The sequence below is a fragment of the Ambystoma mexicanum genome, chromosome 6p (assembly GCF_040938575.1).
Source record: "Ambystoma mexicanum isolate Mex_15411 chromosome 6p, UKY_AmexF1_1, whole genome shotgun sequence".
NCBI classification, from domain to species: Eukaryota; Metazoa; Chordata; class Amphibia; order Caudata; family Ambystomatidae; genus Ambystoma; species Ambystoma mexicanum.
Window position 1 is genome coordinate 287482748 of NC_090935.1, and position 13851 is coordinate 287496598.

The window sequence follows — 13851 nt, forward strand, 5'->3', positions numbered from 1 at the left end:
CTGATGTCCCAGAGGGAGCGGGCAGAGGAGAGGTTTGCGCAGCTTGAGCGTACCATCTCGGCTGAGCTACATGCTTGCCGGGAGGTGCAGCAGCTGTCCAGCCAGGCCTTGCAGGATGAACTCCGTGTTACACGTGCACCTTGCAAGAGGAAGCACGTGTATCACGGGAGGTTCTGCATGCAGACCTACGTGTGATCACCGCACAGAACCAGGCTCACCCATCCGGCAGACTTGCTGCCGACGAGGGGCAAGCTGCGGCTAGGCATGGTCAGGCTCCTGTGCCACGTCCTCCTTTCCAGGAAGAGCCAGACTCGGACGACAATCTCTCTCCCACATAGGTCAGGCTGTGCAGGCGTTGAGCAAAAGAGAGAAGTATAGGGGTGCACAGACAAGTTAAATAAAGGTTTGAGAGTGGAAGGATTGTGAATAAGAATGTATCAACAAGAAATAGTGTGCAAATGTTATACAAAGACTTCTGGTGCAATCGGGCTGTCGTCACAAGGCCACTTGGGACAGAGAAAACCAAACAAATCCAAAGCTGTGTATTGCTACCCAGCAAGCCCAGATGCACTCAACAGGGACAATAAGTACCCTCTATTTTAAATCAAAATTCATTTAAACATTTGGCGCCAACAGGGCGTAAATTCTACGGTGTACAAACACCGCCTAAGTTTCTCTAGTTTCCAAAAGAAAATGTCATAACACAATTTAACGGTGTCAATAAGGATAAATTGTAAACACAGGTGTAAAATGAATGGAACAATCAGAACCAAGACATTAGAGTTAACTTTTGGATTTTAATCCTCTTAATCCAATAAATCGTACATGAATAAACAAAAAGTAGTACGATCAGTGTACTCTATTTACATATGGAGAGAGCACTTGTGGGTGTTCCATATAACACAAGTAGGAACAAACGGCGTAGATAGAAAACAGCTTGTATAGAGCAGCACAATTGCAAATCTGTATAGCAGTTTACAGTTTACAAAGCTCTAAATGAATAGGTTCAACCATTCAACAATTTACAAATGAAGTCTCATATTTAGATATAACAAATGAGGCCGACGCGTTTCGGTTCAAAGAACCATCTTCAGGGGATAGACTTCATTTTTCATATTCATAACCATTAAGTCATAGCACAGTCTCTGTGGAGTAGTAAAAGAAACAAGATTTTTCAGTAGAACTCTTCAGTTTGTAAGAGATCCATTATCAAAGTGAAAAGAGTCAAAGTCACTAACCTTGCAGATACAAGAGCCGAGACACAGAAAAGAAATCCAGTCAAAAAGCAATGGGTAGCCGAATGCCACAGATTGCTAGGATATCTGTGGGGGTAAGATCAAAAGACCATCCATTTAGAAAAGCCAGATGGCTAACAGTCCATAGTAGAACAATCAAGTAGAAAAGTAAACGGGCGGCAAAAGTACCAAATTAGGGGCGATATAAGTGCAGTAACAAATGAAGGCCCATATATGCAAACCGTAACGAGTAACGGAGGTAGAGACATCAGGTAAGCCACACATGTGGAGAAATGCATGACGTTTAGGGGTAGCTGCACACCAACTCGAAAAGTGTACATCAGAAACGAGCACACTAACACAGTCAGCAAATCTCTTCAGAGCGAGTAACGTGAACCGGGATATTCCGAGTGTGACAAGTAATAGAGGGAAACAGATAGCTTACCTTCGGATGCGTGAGAAACCAGATCATCTCGCCGCAGCCGTGCGCGTGAATTGACTCTGTTCACACAATCCAAACACAAGCGTCGCCTTGGTAAAGTCGCGCATGCGCGTGAGTGCACCAAGGCGACATCCATCTTGGTATGGGAAAAAACGAGTGTGGCGTAACCATGGAGATGATGAAACAAACTACAGTGACAATGTCACCGAGACAGAGCGGTCAGTGGGCCGGGCAGTATCGCATTGGAGGAAAACAAAGGGACGCAAAATAAGTCATCAGGAAGGTATGGAAAGAGTGTAAAGGAAACGCGCGCATGGGGGCAGCAACCGTAGCTCAGAGGAACTACGGGGTGCCCCCACGGCACGGAGGTAAACACAGTTCAAAGATCTATCAGAAGCCGTCAGCCAGCAAGTGGAAAAGGCAACACATAGGTCTAAAGTCCAACTAGGAACGGAAGCAGCAGGAGATACAGCTAGTGGGGTCTAAACCCAATAAACAAATCAAGTGGAGCAAAGTAATCACACAATGTATAAAAAGCGTGAAGGGATCCTTAGAAAGGATGGGCGCGGGCAAAGGTACAGCATCCTGACCCACAACTAAAGCGAAGGCTAAAAAGATGACTAGACAGGTAACATCAGCGGGGAGGAACTATGGTCATCGGGCGAGTAAAAAGATAAAATCAACCACAAGAAGGGGCAAAGAGAGTCACCCATAAGCGATGGAATAAGTACAACAGTCCGCCATGTGAAAAGTCCATGTTCAGATGGTGCATGTTGTCAGATTTGAGACATAACAATATTCATGAACAGAAAGGGTAGGCGGTGCTATTAAGATGACATGTTATTGACATGTTATTACGAGCAAAGCATACCAATAAACAGTTTTCCAAAACACATAAATTTACACAAAACACATAAGGTCGAATTCGGTATTCATGCCACGTGGGCTCAACGAGTCCAACAGTTCAATCCACAAAATCTCCCGTTGCAACAGTTTACGCTGCACATCACCTCCCCTGCTTCCTGCTGTGATTTGCTCCAAGATAACACATTTCAATTGTGCAATGGTGTGTCGTGCTTCAGTAAAGTGTAGTGATACTGGTGACTTGAGACTCTTAGTACGAATATTCAATTTGTGTTCAGACCATCTAACTTTAACTTTTCTGGTGATCATGCCTACGTAGTATAACCCACATGGACATTTTAAAGCATAAATAACATTTTGAGCATCACATGTGCACGAGTGTTTGAGAAAAATGGGTTTACCAGAGTGGGGGTGTGATATGCTGTTACCTTTAATGATGTTACCGCAATGTTGGCAATTGTAACATGGAATGGTACCCTTAAACACTTTCTGTGGACTAGAAGATGGAATTTCAGCTTTGACAAGGCTCTTGCGTAATGACCTACTATTCCTGTAGGCAAAAGTTGGAGGTTCATGAAACAGTTGCTGTAATTGTGGTTGCATTCTAAACATGCTCCAGTTCTTTTTGATGACCCTCTTAATCTTCATGCTCTGCATGGAATAGGTAGTCACGTAAACCAGTGCTTCGCCCGACTTGGGTGGTTTTGGAGTCAGTAATGTCTCTCTCCCAGTGCTTCTGACTTTGTTTGCGACTTCAGTGATCTTCAGCTGGTCATACCCCCTCGATGAAAATTTAGTTTCCAATAGCCGTGATTGGCGTTCATACTCGGCAGTCTCCAAGATAATCCTTCTGTAACGTAAAAATTGGCTAAACGGGACGCTATCAACAGTTCTCTTAGGATGAAAGCTTGTGGCAAGCAACAGGCTATTTCTATCTGTCTTCTTGGTGTAGATTCTTGTCTCAAGAGTGTTGTTACTGGCATATATCTCCACATCCAGAAAGTGGATGGCAGTATCACTTGTCTCTGTGGTGAATTTAATACGAGGATGAATCGAGTTCATCATTTCGTAAAAGTTTTGCAATTCTTCTTCCGGGCCGGACCAAATTCCAAAAATATCATCAATGTATCTCAAATACAGTGGCAGATGCCTCATCCATCTTGGTGAACTGAGAATATTTTCATGTTCAAGGTAGTACATGTAGGTGTTGGCATAGCATGGTGCCATTGCTGCCCCCATGCTAGTACCGGATATCTGAAGGAAGAAACGATCTTGGAATTTAAAAAAATTGTTCGTAAGCACTAATTTTAATAAAGTTAGTACAAACAGTCTGTCTCCTTGACATTGCTCTGATTGAAGTAGGAGCCATTCAGTTGCTTCAAGACCTGCTTCGTGTGTGATGTTAGTATAGAGAGATGTCACGTCCATGGTGAATATCACATCTCTTCCTTTAACGAATTGCACATTTTTTAGTTTGTGTAAAAAGTGCATAGTGTCTTTTACGTAAGTCTTAGATTCCTGTATGAGAGGTTGCAGAATTTTGTCCAAGTATTGGGCCAATGGTTCAAGGAGACTTGCAGTGGCAGCTATAATGGGACGTCCAGGTGGATTTGCCAGTCTCTTGTGTATCTTAGGAAGTATATAAATAACTGGCATGATGGGATGTTTGTTTTCAAGAAACAGACGTGTCTTTTCTGAGATGACATCATTGGCTTCCGCCTCATCCAGTATCCCCTTGATAAGGGATCTTACTGCTTCAGTAGGATTCAGGGGTACTTCCATATATGTTTCTTGGTCATCCAGTTGGCGTTCAATTTCGTTGATTTAGTCCTGTTTATTCATAAGAACTAACGCACCTCCCTTATCCGCTGGTTTAAAAATGATGGTTTGATTATCAAGGAGATTTTTAAGTGTCTGACGTTCTCTCACAGTAAAGTTGCCTTGTGTGTTATTTTTGAATTGAATTTTCTTCAAATCCTGTAATACAGTTTTCTCAAAGGTAGAAAGGATATGATTCTGAACCGGAGGGTTGAAGTGACTCTTAGGTTTTAATTCAAGAAATTTGTGTGGTTCCGTAGTGATTACATCCTCATCTTGTGAGTCAAAGAAGACTTTAAGTCTTAGCTTTCTCATTAGTTTGAAAAAGTCTATTTTTTCGCGGAGCAGAGTGCTATTGTTGTTGGGAACAAACGATAACCCTTTCTTTAGGACTTGTAATTCCATTTTCGATAACTGGTATGCTGAAATATTGACAATCAATGTTTCTTCGTCGTTTTTTTCCGTTGTGGGTTTTTTCTTCTGTCCTCTTCTGATTGGCCTTTTTCTAAAAAAGGCGAAGCGTTAGCTGCTGGTTCTTCTGTAGTGGGACCAGGGACGGTCTCACTGCTCTGCCCTGGGAGAACTTCAAGCTCAGCGCTTGAGACGTCGGATGAGGTGTTTTCTGCCAATTGTTGGCCTGGTTTCCGTGGGTTGTTGAAGTTGTGTTTATTGGAGAAGTGTCCGTAGTATGCCTGCCAACTATACACGATATCAAGCTTATAATCCTGAGTGTCACGTCTAAATTTCCTAATTTTCTTAATTTCAAGTTCTTGTTTGAAATTAGCCAATTTTTGATTTGTTTCTTCTAGAATTTGTTTGAGTTGGTCCGCCGTGTATCCCTTGCTCAGAGAGGTTTTCAGCCCTTCTATATCTTCATTGAGGTTTGTTAGGGAATGCGCTAGTTCTTCAATTGTCAAAAGTATAAGATCAAGTGAACACTTGTTTAGAATTTGGTGCCAACGTTTGACGAATGCTGGATTCTCCTTGCAGAGTGTTGGCTCTAAACTGACACGTAAGCCCCTAGGTATTCTCTTGGCAGTATTAACACCGTTAAATTGTGTTATGACATTTTCTTTTGGAAACTAGAGAAACTTAGGCGGTGTTTGTACACCGTAGAATTTACGCCCTGTTGGCGCCAAATGTTTAAATGAATTTTGATTTAAAATAGAGGGTACTTATTGTCCCTGTTGAGTGCATCTGGGCTTGCTGGGTAGCAATACACAGCTTTGGATTTGTGCAGGCGTTGAGCCCATGGAGGTTTTTTCTTTCCTCAACATCATCGCATGTGGGTGTTGAGCAGCACCCTGTACCTCCCCCCCTATGGGGTGCCTCCCCCCCGGGTCGTATGTGGCCATTTTTGACTTTTCTTTTAGTTTAGTTAGTTTAGTTTCATTTTGATAGTTAGTTTAAATAGGTAATGTAGGTTTTTCATAGTTAGTGTAATTAGTTAATATAGTTTGAAATTGTTTGTCTATTGTGCTTTCATGTGACGGTGTGGTGCTTTGTGGCTTTTGAGAGCATCCACTGTCTGTTCCAGCTGGGCCCTTCAAGCTTGTCTTGTGTATGTGTTTGCAGCTTGGGGTCCTTGACTCACATATGCCACTCCTCCTTCCCTTATCCATGGGCTCGCAAGGATGATTCGGTGTAACAGCCTATTACACAAGGGCTCTGGACTGTCATATCTGTGGCATGTCTGCTGCTGTGAAACTTGTGTTAACACCCCTAGTGGGGATGATAAGGGTGATATTGACCACTGTTCGTCATTCGCTAGATGGGGGGTTTCATGATTGATGTGTACATTCATTTATATTCATTGTGTAGTATGTTTATTATCTATACTGTACATGTGCTTGTTGCAATTCATGGCCTAGATGGTGTGTTCAACAGTTTGCCAGTGAAAGACGGACTGTGATTTGTGTTGTACGTCTCTGACATGGTCCAGTCATGTAATGCCTGAAGAGACACACACAGATGACTTTAAAGCATTAATCATGTGTTTCATGCCCTTTCTGCAGGGGGATGAGCCTCCAGACCACCTTTGCCAGCAGACATGGGCCGTTGGACGTCTGTAAGCTGGACACGTTTGGTGGTGCGGACATGTGCATGTGTGCGCAAGCAGAGGCACAGGGATTGCGCTCATACATCCGAAAACAGCTGATGTATTTCAAGGGACTCCAGGCAAGGAGAGCAGGACAGGGGGGCCACAACGCAGCAGACCTTCCACCTGGCCAGTTGCACATGCATGCTTAGTAGCAGCACTGACGGTGGGCTTGGACAAATATTGGTGTTGAAATGCACAATACAGCTGAGATGCGTTGGTGGACTAATGGCTAGTTGATGGGAAAGTTGTCTGGGGCCCCTGCAGGGCCAGTGGCACATACCCTCCGGTCCACCATGGTCCATTGAGGCACTTGTATTAGCCATGTAGCATTCCGAGACATGGAAAGAAGCAGCTCACAGGGACAGACAGCAAAGGAAAGACTTGTGTGCAGTGCATGTCATTACCATGTAGAATTTGACACATGCCCTACCTACTTTGTTTGGGTCATGGTGGAACACGACTTGTTCTGAAGTCATTCCTTGCTATTTGTGTCTGGCTGCTTACCCAGGGAACATTGCATGTTGTGTGATATGTGACACATTGGTCTTCCATTTGCAACGCACCCAGCGGCGCATGACTTACTGCATTGACTGTGTATGAACCATCACAGGGGTAATGTTACGTATGGGTACGAAGCATCCACACCAGATTGTTTGTTTGTTGAGTATTTTGTTACTTTGGGCATATATGGTGTTGGGTTTGTGTGTTATAGGCATGCACAGATTAGTAACTGTGGCTCTCTTTGCAGCATTAAACTGCTCCTGTTACCGGAACTGAGAGTGCGCAGGCAGGAGGCCAGCACTCACCCCAGAGATAAGTTTCTGTTTTTCTTCCATTTGAGTAATTTGTTACTATGTGCATGATGATCATGATTGGTGTACTTGTGTATTTGTTAATGTGAGTGGTACAGTTTTGTGCATTTCCTACATTCCCATGTGAATCCTACTCCCCTCTCCTGCCCCTCATTCCGGTTATCCAGTATAGCAATGCCTGTCCCGACTGCATATCCCTGACCCTCCTTCCCCACCAGGGTCTCAGAGGCCTGTGTGAGTTTGACCTTGCAGGCACCCAGCCACGGTGGGGGTGGTTGGTTCGTGCCACTCCTGCACCTGTACAAGGGAGCTGTGACAGTACACATCAGTTCGTGGTGCATTATTCTGTGTTATGTACCACATACTGTGATGGTACACATCCTGTTGTGAAATTGTTTTACTGTGCTACCTTGGTTGTTGCGTCATTGTGGTAGTACTTTGGCTTTGTGACGTACTGCTACTTCAAGACATCTACTGGAGGGTCTTCTGGTTTGTTTTGCTGCCTGCAGGCTTTTTGCTTTGCTTCTGTGTTGGCCTGCTTTGAGTTCTCTTTGATGTGGTGTTTTTGCAAGTCAAGGTGGCCTCTGAGGGTGCTGTACACTTTTTGCACACAAGGTGGGAGATGGTGACAAAGGGGAAGGGTGATCCTGTGGCCAGGTGAACTTCAAGGATGAAGGCTATATAACCCAGGTGCAGTTGTTCAGTGGGTCATGGTGATTTGTGAGGGAGGGGGTGTTTTGTTGTTGACATTTGCCTTGCCCTACAGTGTGATGCACACCCTGACATTGTAATTGCAGTATCCTATGTACATGATGTATTCTGCTGATCAATGCCTGTTCATGTGTTGTGTTTAACTTTCAGGTGTGAGGGAATAGTTGTGGCTTGACATGCTGGTGTGTACACATGGTGAATGTTCATATGTGATGTGTAGAGGAAACTGATGATCACTTGATTGCACATGCATATATTGAGTCCATGACCCTACTGACCCACACACTCGCTCTATGATCCACTACATGTACAACCACCCTTCCATGTCCACATGTACACTCTGTTTACCTTCTGGTGCCCACTGTGTCCCTGCAGCACATGATCTATGACCAATTGTGGATCCTGTACATGCGTAATTTGCTTTTTGATGTATTTTGTCGCTTGGATGTGATGCTCAGGGTGTGCGTCGCACACAATGGCTGGTCACTATGCTGTGTGCTGAGCAGTGTGTTGCATGAGGTGGACACGGCACACATAAGCTGGAGTGTTGATTTTGCAATGCACAATGTGCATGTAGACAGGCATTCATTGTTATGTTACAACTACAACTGTTGGAATGCATTTGGGTATGACTTCTTTTGGGTGGGAGGTTGTTGGTCAGTCATTTCATCTGATTCCATGTCAGGCATCATTGTGTGATGCCACTTTACATTTTTCACATGTCAATGTGTACCTTATTGATACTGTGTTGGTGTATAGCTATTGCTTGCCATGTCATGTTGTGGTTAGGGAGGGTTTGGGTGACATAGCAGTGATAGTCATGGCCTGTTTTGCAGCAGGTCTGTGTGATTCACACCTTGCATGTGTTCCTTTTGGTCACACAGGATTGCTTATGTTTAAGGAGCTAGGGATGTACACAATGTGACACTTGCATGGCAACATTATCAGGGTGGTAAGGTTGTGACAGTTGACTGTCTCTTTGTCATCATCGATTGTCACCTGGTATGTGCCAGACCTGTGTGCACTCCGCAGGGGTGGGAGTATAGGTGAAAAATGTGGCCACAAGCTGGGTCCGGGCTGCCTCGCCACGTGCCCTGTCCCCTCCCATCGGCAGCGCCTGTGCCTGTGGTTGGGGATGTGGGGGCACCACCATGTCCACCGGTACGCCCTGCCGTGTTGCAACATTGTGCAGGACACATGCTGCCACAATGATCCTGCACACCACTGGGGGTGCATAGAGTAGCTGCCCGCCAGAGCGGTCAAGGGAGCGGAAGCGTGACTTGAGCACTCCGAATGTGCGCTCCACTATGCCCCTGGTTGCAATATGGGCAGCGTTGTATTTTACCGGGAGTGGTGTGGTGGGGTTCCGGATTGGCATCATCATGTGGTTCCTCAGAGGGTAGGCACTGTCCCCTGGAGAGGTGATGATGGTTGTGATTATTGGGCTTTGTGTATTTGTGTGTGTGGCATGCATGCATGTGCACAGGCATTTGTACTCACCTAGGAGCCATGTGTAGCCATGCTGCCCAGCTTCCAGGGCCCGGCTCAGGGCAGACATTCTGTATATGAACCTGTCATGGGTGGAGCCAGGGTAGTTTGCATAGAAAGAGGTGATGATTCCCTTTGCATCACATACCACCTGCACGTTGATGGAATGCCACTGCTTGCGGTTTCGGTAGATGTGCTCAGTGGCCCTAGGTGGATGTAGGGCCACATGGGTGTAATCTATGGCACCGAGCACTTTGGGGAAGTGTGCCACCCTGTAAAAGTCCTGGACAAGGGCCTGCCTTTCTGCGGGTGTTCTGGGCATGTATATGTGCCTGCGGACTGAGGGACGCGCTGTCATGATTGTCAAGACCTGGTGTAGGCAGCGTGACTGTGTGGCCTGTGAGACCCCCCCACTATGGCAGTAGTCCGCTGAAATGACCCAGTGACCAAAAAATGTAGGACATTGAGCACCTTCTTCAAGGGGCTCAATGCTTGGGAGCAGAGGGTGGGGGATGTAAGGTTATCTTCCCACTCCCTGACCAGGTCTAGGATGATACGAGATGGAAACCTATACCTGCCATAGACCTGGTTGTCAGGCATCCCAAAAAGGCTTGTCTGGGGTGAAAAAATGCATGCCCTGGCTATTGTCCGCCTCCTGCGGAGTCCCAGGATCAGTGCTGAGACAAATGGGGTATTCATCATAGCAGTATATACGTGTTTGTTGTTTGCGCGCACTTTTATACTGTGCACGGGGATGCTTCCGCCTGCCTTCCTGTGGCGGACGCGTTGACGCCTATGCGCATCTTTTGCCGTGCGCAGTATTCGGATCCATGAATACGGGTTGTTCGCGTGGGTGTTCCGTGTAGTTCCCTGCAGTACTTCCCCAGTTATGCCTTCTTTTTCACGCGTTATTCCCCATTCTGTGTGTTACGCCCACTGTTCCGCCCTCTTTTTTTGTGTGCGCCGCGCTATGTGCGCTTTCGCTGTGCGCGCAGCGCATGCCGTTTGATGACGTGTGTGCCCACGTGCGCCACGCACAGATTTGGTGCACAACCAGTGGTATACATGTGCAGCGCCTTCCTTGAATCGCACGCGTGCCCATGCGCTTGCTTTCTCACGCTTGCGCCACCTTGCGCCTGCTTGCGCTGGGATTTTCAGTGCACGTTTGTTCCATGAATCGGCCCGTTAGTGTTTTAATTGTTTAACTGTTTGTTGCAATGTTTTTATGTGTATGCACGCTTTTATAGCCTAGGGCCAAGGGCTATTTTAATTGATTGATTGATTGATTAAAGGTCCACTCATGAGCCAAATCTAAAAACGTTGGGGATTCCTTCATAAATGGTCGAGCACACATCTTTAAATCTCACACAGCACAGCAGAGATGTGCACCCAGTTTTCAAAACATACAGTTTTCATATTCACAAACAGCGTGGGCGTGTCACAGGAGGGTTGGAATGGTATCTCGAGTTCTGGTCATGTATAGGTATTGCGCTTTATCTTGATACCTACATATGTTCTTGCACCCTCCACCCTAGTGTACGCTGAGAGGCTGTTGCCGAAAGCAGAATTCAAATGTCTGGTTGTTTGAGGTAAAGCTCAATGCATTCTATGCATTACAAGAGATTGCCACTAGGCGGATACAGGCCAGAAAATCCTCCCCCCTAAGTCATCATGAGTCATTCTGTGCATCTATTCGTCAATGGACAATATGGCTAGGAATGGCCTGCTGGGCCCCTTGCCCAGGGGTCTATCATGTCAAATGTTGTAGTCATGGCAGTGGGCATGCATGTGTCCTCTTGTTTTAGGCCATGTACAGCATAGTCTTCAACAGGAGTGTGCAAAGTCCTTTTCCCAATGTGATAAAACAGAAACACACCAATGAATCCACTTACTAATATCTTCTAAACGATGGGGGCCAATACAGATAAAATGCTTGGACACACCTGGGCTCCAGCATATCATGCATATCCTGCACTCAGTCCACGTGGTTCCCAAGGGAGGCCTGCATGCAGGAGGAGGGTCTGCTGCATGTGCAGGGGGCCTACATCGTGACTTCCATTGTATAACCTAGTGTTGGGAGTATTCTGTTGCATCATGCTTGGGAATGCATGAGAGAATATTGGTGTGCCGGCGAGAATGTTTTGGCTGTAGGTGCAGGAATGCCTGTCGTGAAGGACCCAGGAGTTGTAAGTAGGGAGGGCCTAGTCTGTGTGATGGTACCCAGTGGTTCATTGTTATCACCTAGTGTCTGCGGTTGGACGCACAGCAGGATGTTGGTGGGGGGCACGCCTTCCATGAGAATGAGTGGCTGCTGTTGGAGGCACAGCCAGTATGTTGTGGGGGGACATCCTCCGCCTTTGTTCTGTATAGTGTAGGTAGACAGGGGGGGAGCTTCTGTTAGAGTGAGTGGCTGTGGTTAGAGGCACGGCCAGTATGTTGGGGGGGACGCCCTCCGTCTTTGTTATGAGTTGCATCTCTCATAAAAAAAGATGCCCTGTGAGAGTGTTTTCCTTGTGTGTTTCCTTTTTGTGGATTTGTGTGTGCATGTGAAGGAGGGAGATGTGTTGCATCATGCTTGGTGTGAATGCGCGTGCCTGGGAACGCATAAGAGAATGTTGGTATAACGAGAGAATGTTTGGCTGTGAGTGCAGGAATGCCTGTCATGAAGGTCCCAGGAGTTGTCAGTTGGGGAGGCCCATCCTGGGTGATGGGACCCAGTGGTTCATTGTTATCGTCTTAAGTGTAACTGGAATAAAGCTTACCTGTGGAACCTGACAGATGTGTCAAAGGAACTAGCTTTTCTAAACATTTCAAAACTGAAATCCGCTGAATGTGAACTTCCTTTGACGTCCAGTAATAGTCCATGCTAGTAACATGTAGAACATGCTGTATCTGACCTTGACTATCCATTATGCGGTAACTTGGTGCAAAACATAAGCCGTCTGGGTAACTGAAATACCTTTACTCCTGCTGTTTGTAGTGCCAAGAAGTTATTTGTGCTTTGTTTTTATGCACTGTAAGGCATTTAGATTTTTTGTTTTAATGTACTCTAAGTAACATGCTCTGGCTTGTTAGGAATAGCATGTGATAAATGGCAGGGGGCTGATGCTCTGGGAGTTGGAGAACACTCTGGTACCCTTAGATTAGGTCAAGTGTAGAGCGACATGCGCCTCTATGTCGTGGGCCAGCTGTTTCCTGCCTAAGGTAGGGACAGACCCTCTGTGGGGCCCATCAAACTAAAATGTTTGCACCATCTATGTGCATGGTGGAGGCACAGTACACTTTGGAACTCATTCCCTGTGCCAAATGAGCAAAACCATCCATGCTCCATATAGGAATTTTAGGATTTGATTTTTAGTCAACATTTCTACACTTAGCGCCTGATTTACAAAAGCATTTACAGTGGCACAAACCCACTGAAAAAAGTATTGATAATCAGGCCCTTAGACTTCACTAAGTCAGATTTTTCTAGTTCCTTAGTGCCCGTAGGTAAGCACTACACTATAATAAATGTGCATAACATCATATTTATATAAATCAACCCAAATCATTGAAGCTTATGTTTTTTTTTCTCATCAAAACGTATGGTGAGTTTGGGTGCTACTATAACTTTATGGTCCAACAGAGTATTGTCACTTAATGTTCTGACCTCCAAATGAACTAGTTCTTTAGCTGTGGCATGGTAGATGAACACCTTGAAGCAACCTCCAAATTAATCAAGTATCTGCTGTAGAAAAAGAACACCAGTTGCATATGTATGCCTTGTTGTTGGTATTTTCCTCTCTCTTTGGCTGTACTTTTTTTAATCAAATCTCACCTACTGTTGTGCAAACCAGCCTCTTACTTTTTACATTTAACACTCTGATTCCCATTTCTTCATTCAGTCGTAACTAGTCGAATGTCAATCTTGCTTGGATTCTCAAAAGAATTTAAAAATTAAACATCTCGTCAAGTGTCAATAACATATTTTGACTATTTTCATAAAAAGAGCTCCCCTTGTACAATGCACTGCAGATTCGATGGTACTGTCCCTTTACAATACTACAGCCTGTAGTTTCTTAAATGTGGATTCAGAAGGACTTTTGGAACTCTTCTTTCCCTGGTCCATTTAAATTACCCAGGTAACGGACCACAACCCAAAGACATGTTTCGCATCTGTTCATGCGTCAGTGGCCCATTCTGCCAACGCAAATGTTATGATTTATAGGTGCAGTTTTAGAGTTAGTTGGCACAATCTACTTTCACAACCAGGCTAAATTACATGCTCTCTCCTCCAATGTATTGCATTGAAACTTAACAGTCTCATTACTAATTGGGCTGCTGAATTATTGCCCAGAGCAATGGCATTTTCTTGACAGTAAACCAATACAATTACACATA